The sequence below is a fragment of the Cupressus sempervirens genome, chromosome 5 (genome assembly GCF_028749045.1).
Source record: "Cupressus sempervirens isolate cs-2001-9-10 chromosome 5, ASM2874904v1, whole genome shotgun sequence".
NCBI lineage: Eukaryota > Viridiplantae > Streptophyta > Pinopsida > Cupressales > Cupressaceae > Cupressus > Cupressus sempervirens.
The window spans coordinates 619,873,418-619,881,216 of NC_143122.1; positions in this window are offsets into that span (position 1 = coordinate 619,873,418).

The following is a 7,799-nucleotide window of genomic DNA, read 5'->3' on the forward strand; positions in this document are numbered from 1 at the left end:
TGTAATTGCAACCCAAAAGAAAATACATAGGACCGGCAAACTATATTTTGACATGCACAAATTGGTTAAAATGCCAAGTTTTACTAATCGATTCTAGGATATTTAGGATCATGTTATCTATGGAAGGATTATTAAGGAAATTAGATATGAAATTTAAGATAAGTGGAATGATCCACAAAATGAGTTAAAATATATTATTTTGAACATCTTGATAGGGTACATTGTAAATAAATTTGCAACATAGACTAGTGGAATTGCCTGCTTGGGGTTCCCTCAAGTATTCTGTTGTCTAGAATTTGTAATGGTTTGTGTTTAAAACTATGATGAAAACATAAAGTAAAATTTGAATCAAAATACATGAGAGGTAATTTGTCAATCACACAAAGTGAATTTGGTAGACTGTTAGACCTAGGTTATGAATAACAAAACCCAACCCACATTGACCTAGAAAAACTTGCAGAAACATATGACAACTTAGGACCAAATTAAAAACATTGTTATATCAGAGGGTTAGTAAATGGCTTCAATTTTCCTCATGGTCATAAACCTCCTTATAGATTGAATTTTTTTTACAATGGGTTTAGGATATTGTATCTCTATTATCAATGTGTTTCAGTTTGGAAAGCAATGAGAAAGTGGGTGTCATCGTTCTAGAAATTATTTTCAATATTCATTGTATAGAATAGTTGGTAAGATATAGTTATATTGGTAACATTGTACATCATATGTATGAACAATTTTTAATGATTAAAAGAGGGTCAAACCCATTGTCATAGAGGATATTTAGATACACAACCTACTTGTGATATCTTCTATTATCAAAGCATCGTCAGATTTTTGAAAAAACAAGCTTCAACTTAAGTTTGATAAACCAATATTTGAATGGACATATATGATTAGGATGGGTGATCCCCAAGGGAACTACAACCACTTTGTAGACTTCTTTTTAGTACCACTTTGTTATAAAATTACAGGCACTTCAATGCCTAGATTGCATGTGCCTTGTAAATGATTAATTCAACTAGGAAGTCAAATTTAATTTGTCAACTAGTACATTATGGAAGAGTAAATATATTAAGATTTTATGGTTTGGTTGTAGAACCCTAAAACTTCCAATACATGTGACAAAGAGGGTATTTGAATTGGAATATGTATGATGGATGAAAAGAATAGATGTACTCTTTCATGGTCAGCAAAAGAAAACCATTTTTCCCTCCTTTCCTATCAGATGCAAAGAAATTGCATTTGAAAGAAGAGCATTCAATGTGGTACAAGAATTTCTTTTAGTTTTTAACTTTAATGTTTTCAAGCATTTGCATAATGATCCACTAAACATAATTGGTACAAAGCTTGTACAAAATGGGAACTCTGCAAGAAAATTTCAACATGAAAGTATGTCATTGATTGAAATATTTAAAAACACGGACTCATGGGAAGAGATCAAAATAGATATGGAGAAATATTCCAATGAAAACAATATTTTAATATGGGAATTATCACCACAAATTAAAGAATTGCACAAACAAAAAGAAAAAGTGTAGCCCATGACATCCTACAATTTTTACTAGATAGCGGATCATCCAAGTAAAAAACATCTTCCAGACATCATAAATAAATATTATGTGGTTGCACATTAGTGTCAATCAAAAATTAATTCATTTTGGGAAATGAGGAAGAATATCGATGAACCTAAGACCTCTACAGATTTTGAAGAATTGTCTAAGGATGATACATTAAGAAAATTATGGGATAATGAGCATCCAGATGTAGCAACAACACAATGTGATGTAGATGATGAAGATAATGAGTATGAGTTTTGTAAGTATCCTTCATCCACCACCATAGTGACTACCACATGTAGTACATTTGATTCAATTGAACAATATTGTTAGAAACAAATAATATTGAGAGGGGGGTGAATTAGTATTCTATAAACTTTTTCCACAACTTAATGTCGTTAATTACTTAATAGAATACATATGAAAGTAAAATAACAATGTTGAATAGTAAATAAATCCATACACAAACAAAATTCATAATACCATATTTTGTTATCTAGGGAGACCTTGGCCAAGGGAAAACCTCGATGGGGATGGTACCCACCAAATCATCCACTAAACAAAAGAATCATGTTAAGGATATTAACCCTGTTAGGAGTATACATGAATTACATATAGTGTCTCAATCATTGTTAGAGGACTAGGCCCTATTAAAAGCCTCAACCTTGTTAGGAGTTTCTTCGACCCTATTAGGAGTTGGTATTACAAATACAAAATGTATGCAAGAAGAGCCCACTACCCAAACATACAATTATACAATTAGTTCTTTTATACAAAAGAGATAGATATAAAAACCTTTTTACTTTTGACTTTTTTACTGTGCATATCTTTGATCTTACTTCACAATTCACATCACATAGCCTTCACATAAGTTTTCATATCACAGACATAGTCTACATCAGACCACATAACTTCATAAATTACAATCTTCCTTTTTATCTTACATTTTAACAAAACTCTATCATGTTGGCCTTCAAGTTTTCACACGGTTGGAAAATTACAAAAAATAAACTCTTTATAATATAGGGTTGACACCTAGGATATTGTCCCAAAATAATCAATTAATTATTTCCTAACCAAAATAATTCCTTAACCTGTTATTCATCTTTTACTGTTGTTCTTTTTTATGCGTTGTTTACTACATTTACTAATAAAACTAATATATCAGATGTCATACTATCCATACTATACTCTGCACTTGGACACATCATCAAGACACTCTATACTACCTATCCTTAACTATGCACATTTCAAATATCGCTATTGACTGGGAATTACCAAAACTGTCTCTGTACTACTAGTGAAATTGTCAACACTTAGACAATTTTTTGTCATAAACTGTGAGAACTTTAACTATACATTCTACCATCTCATCCTGATATATATGTTTCCATAAACAAAAATCCTAACTCTTCCCTCTTAGCCATATTTCCAACAATCTCCCCCTTTGGCATTGATGGCAACATATGGGAAAATTGGCTAAGTCGCAAAATTTTACACAAAAACTTATTCAAAATTGGCCTTCAAACTTTACAAAGAAAAAATTCAAAATTCAAAAAATTTTGATCATATAATAATAAGCATCTTTCCTTATATCTCCTAATACAAAGTAATACTACTCCCCCTTAGTATATTATTGTGACTATATATAATTTCATGTATTCTTCTCCCCATAAAATCCTGTATTATTCTCCTCATATAATTTTTCTTTATTCTTCTCCCCTTTGATATTAATGAAAAAGGTATCAATACATATTTACAAGTCAAAATTTTGGTTCCTTACCTCTTCTCTAGGCTGATCGATGAGAGGTACAGTCTGCAAAACTTACTTTTAAACTCTTCAAGTTCTTCTCGTGTGTGGCTTTTACTCCCTCTGATATGTTGAGAGCACATAACCCATAAGATGCAATCTCCACTTCATTCAAGTCTAAGTAAATGGACTTATCAATGTATGTCTTTCTACAAGACAATCCTCTACCTACTACTTAATTGTTCTCACATTCACTGGTAGGTGTTCTCTCAGAAGTGAGAACATTTTGGTGATCCTTTCCTTGCTTATTTCTAACAGACTTATTTTATCATAGGTCTTTCTGACTTATGTTTCAATTTCTCCAATCTTAGCACTAGGTTGGTTGCTCATTGATCTATCAATGCCTTGACTACATCATGCTTTTTCTTTAGCTCCTCATCTATGTCCTTGGTGAATTTAAAGGACATGGCACATTTGGCATATAATGTGTTGCTTCAAGTTTGCACCTTCTTAACTCCTTGATGCAAGCATCAAGATCTCCTAAATCATTCATGATGTTCTAACATATAGTGTCAAACATATAAGCCTCATTCTTCACTTGAGCCTAAGTTTCTAATTTCTCTGACAAGTTTGTGAATTTGGCATCAAATGCAAGAATCACTACCTTAGCTCTATCCTCTAGATTAGGATCTAATGATTTCACTATCAATGGTCCTTGTAACTTTTCAATTACATCCATAAGAGTTTTCTATAAGATCTTTACTCTTTTGTTCTTTCTAATAATCTTGTTGTGAGATAATATCAACTTTTTTTTATCATCATCATCTGATCTTGTTAGTGTAGCTAGGGTGAGAGATGTGTTGGGTGCACTTTCCTTCTCATCCTCCTCTTGTTTCTTCTTTTGTTTTTCTTCTTCTTCCCTTTTCTTTTCCTCCTCCTCTTTCTTCTTGTCAACTTCTTTCCTTTTGATTTCTTCTTCCTATTTCCTCTTTTTCTTTTCTTCTTCCTTATTTCTCTTCTCTTCTTCTTCTTTCCTCTTCTTTTCTACTTCCTCCTTTTTCTTTTCTTCCTTCTTTTTCTTTTTCTCCTCTTCTCCCTATTTCTTCCTTCTTTTTTCTTCCTCCTTTTTCATATTCTCTTCCTTCCTTTAGTTATCTTCTTCTTTCTTTGTCTTTATTTCTTCTTATTCCTTCTTTATTTTCTCTTCTTTTGCATCTTCCTCTTCATTTGAACTAGAGTATCCATTTATATTTCCAATGGCCCAAGATCCTTACAAGAAACTTCTACAATGCTAATTGTAATCTTGGTGGCACAAAATTACATGGTGTCAGTTCTAATTGAGATATGTGAAGAAAATTGTATCATCTTGGTGTCCTTGACTTCCATTTTTGTTGATGTTGGTGTATTCTACTCAATAGACATGGGGATTATTCCCCCTAACTTCAACTCTTCTCTATAATTCTAGGTATAGAAGTCATGTATTCAAAAATGACTTCCACTATCCCTTTATTCACCTCTTCATAGTTTCCTCCCATTATTATAATGGTTCTTTTTTTTTCTCAACAAGGGCTTAATACCCTTCATTATTCCATGCATGTCTTCATCATCATTTACTTCAGAAAGTGTCTTTACTAAATTTTATCTAATTTTCTTGTCTTATTCAATGACTCTTCTTCTCCTATTAATTAGTTTGTTATACAAATCTTGTGGGATGTTTCTCTGTATATCTTCAAATCTTTTGTTCCTCATAACCACATTCCTTACTACAATATTTTCTAGTTGTAACTTATCCATATTTCTATACGGACTATAATACTTATTTAATTGAACAAAATTGTCATCATTAATGATTTGAACATTTAAATTCTCTACATTAGGCTTCTTCTAGTGGGTGTCCTTGCTTCTCCAACTAATTTTTTTGTTGGTTTATCCTCTATTTTTTCTTTATCTTCTAACTCATCTAACTCATCTGATTCAATCATCTGCAGATTCGTTCTTCTCTTTTCAAGTCTTCTTGACAATAGCTTAGTCCTCTTATTTCTAGGTGACTCAATCTCTTGTTTTACCTTGGTGAGTCTCTCTACTTTACTTTTGTATAGAAGAATAACTTATTTGACATCAATAAAAGTAACTTCCTCTTCATCAATCTTCTTAGTTGGTTGTACAATAGTGGGTTGTACTTGTGCTACTAGAGAATAAGGAATAGTAGGTATCTATGAAGTAGATCTTGCTACTACTACTCCTTTTGTAGGTCCTACCACTACAAGAGGTGTGGCTTCCAATACCTTTGTTTGTCTACTTGGCTTCATTTCCAAGACAATCCTTTTAACTTCATTGAATTCTTCTCTAATCACACTAGATTTTTTAGGATAGATTCTATCTTTTGTCTACCTTTTTCTTTATGTATTTTTTATATAGTTCACTACGAACTTCTTTCATCTTTTCATCATAAGTACCCCATATGGGGCAATCCTTGTCCCTATCAAACTCTAGGATGATCTTTGCATAGCTTTCTATAAGATCTTCATTCATTTCATAGCCCACAAGGTCTATGAACTTAACTTTGGGTTCAACTGCTACCATACATGTGACATCTATTTTAACTATGAAACATATGTCATCCTTATACTTCTCTACAAGTGATCAAGGAATTTTGAATCTTTTCTTCATCTCTATTGGAAACTCTTTAGGTCATCTTGATTATATATTTAGTCATTATTTCCTCTAACTACCTTCTATAATGATAAGTGACCAAGTTCATTGTGCACTTGTTTCCATTCCATTAATGGTCTAGTATACTTGGAAACTTTATGATAACTTGGAAAATAGGTGAGTTATCAATGATTCAAATCTAAAAATTGTACTCGTTGTCCTTTTCAATTTCTCAGTGTTGTCAAGCAATTGTTGCTTCAAAATTTCACATAGACTAATATGTTCCTTTTTCACTATCATTAGGTGTGTTCCATGGATGAATCTAGAAAGTGTAGAATTAAACCTTGACTATAATTCACCTTGTAACCTATGATTGTTCAAATTATTCTAACATCATCTTCCTTAATCATATCAATTCTCATATTTCTCTCATCTTACTTGGTCCTCAGATTGTTCTCAACCAATTTCTTAGCATTCTTCTCATTCACTAGATTGCTCCCTTCATTGGTTAATCCAGTAAGCCTATATATCATTTTCAATCATGATAGGAATTTCTCCTACCCAAAACATTCTTTCATGGATTTTTCTCAAGATATTTTTGCTGCATTCACGGTTATCAAACTTTGTATAGAACATTGGCCTAATAATATTTAGTTTCCAAATGTTGAAAACCTTGTTTCAAGGATAAGTCATTGTTACATACCACATTCAAATCCTTGAGAATGTCACTGTAACCAATAGTATCAAACTTGTAGTGAATGTATTCTCTTACATCCTCTACATGCAATATATTTGATGAACTTACAAAAATACTCGCAAAGGATCATCTTCTAATGACAAAAATGGGTGTTTCTTGAACTTGTATCGTGGTTTCTCACTAACATCACTTATAGTAGGATTTTTTATCTTAAGAATTTTTAAAACATAACTTAAAAACTTCATAAAATATATGGAATTTGCATAACTAGGACTTTCTTACTTTGCACTTGCAAATTCTTCAAATTTTTCCTTTACTTTGTTGTTAAATTGCTCTCAATTGCTTCTTAATTATTCATATGATTGAATTGTACTCATAATCTTGTTTGTATCCTTTAAATGTTTTCAAATTGAACTTTGCATTGATTACACAACTACCCAATTTGTAAAAGATGTTATTTGTTATCCTCTAGACTTGTTTTCATTCTTTCAGCCTCATACAATGTCTAAATGACTTGTACTCTTAACCAAATCTTCCTTACTATTTGTTAATATTATTTCCAAATTTGTAACCTTTAACTTGATTTATAACTTCTAATCTCACTTTCTAGTACTCTATCTTTGATATAATAGTGCCTAATTAAAATAAGATGAATCACACACAATGGCTAACTTCAATCTCTCATCAAGTGCATCAAAATATTGTTCTTATAAAACCACATGTGAACTTGATGGATCATTTTCTTTCACAAATACTTCCTTGAATTCTTCAACATGCTCTTTGAGTGCTTCTTTTTTACCGTTATTGCTACTGATATTTCTTCTATCAATTTAGTTGTTGTTTCTTCTATAATTTGAGTTCCCATTGATGTTCCTCATATCCATTCTACAAAATCTTGAAATGTGACCAAGGTTGTTGCATAAATAATATAGTGGTGTACTTCTTCTCTGATTAGGTCCATTTTCATTGATTGGTGCTCTGCAATTCCTTGCAATGTGTCTAAAATTGTTACACTTGTAACATACAATATTTCTCCTTGTTCCATTATCTCTTTCTCCTTCATTAGATATACTTGAGGATCTCTTTCTTTCATTACCTACAAGGTTAGTATACCTAAACATTCTATTATAGCCATTATTAC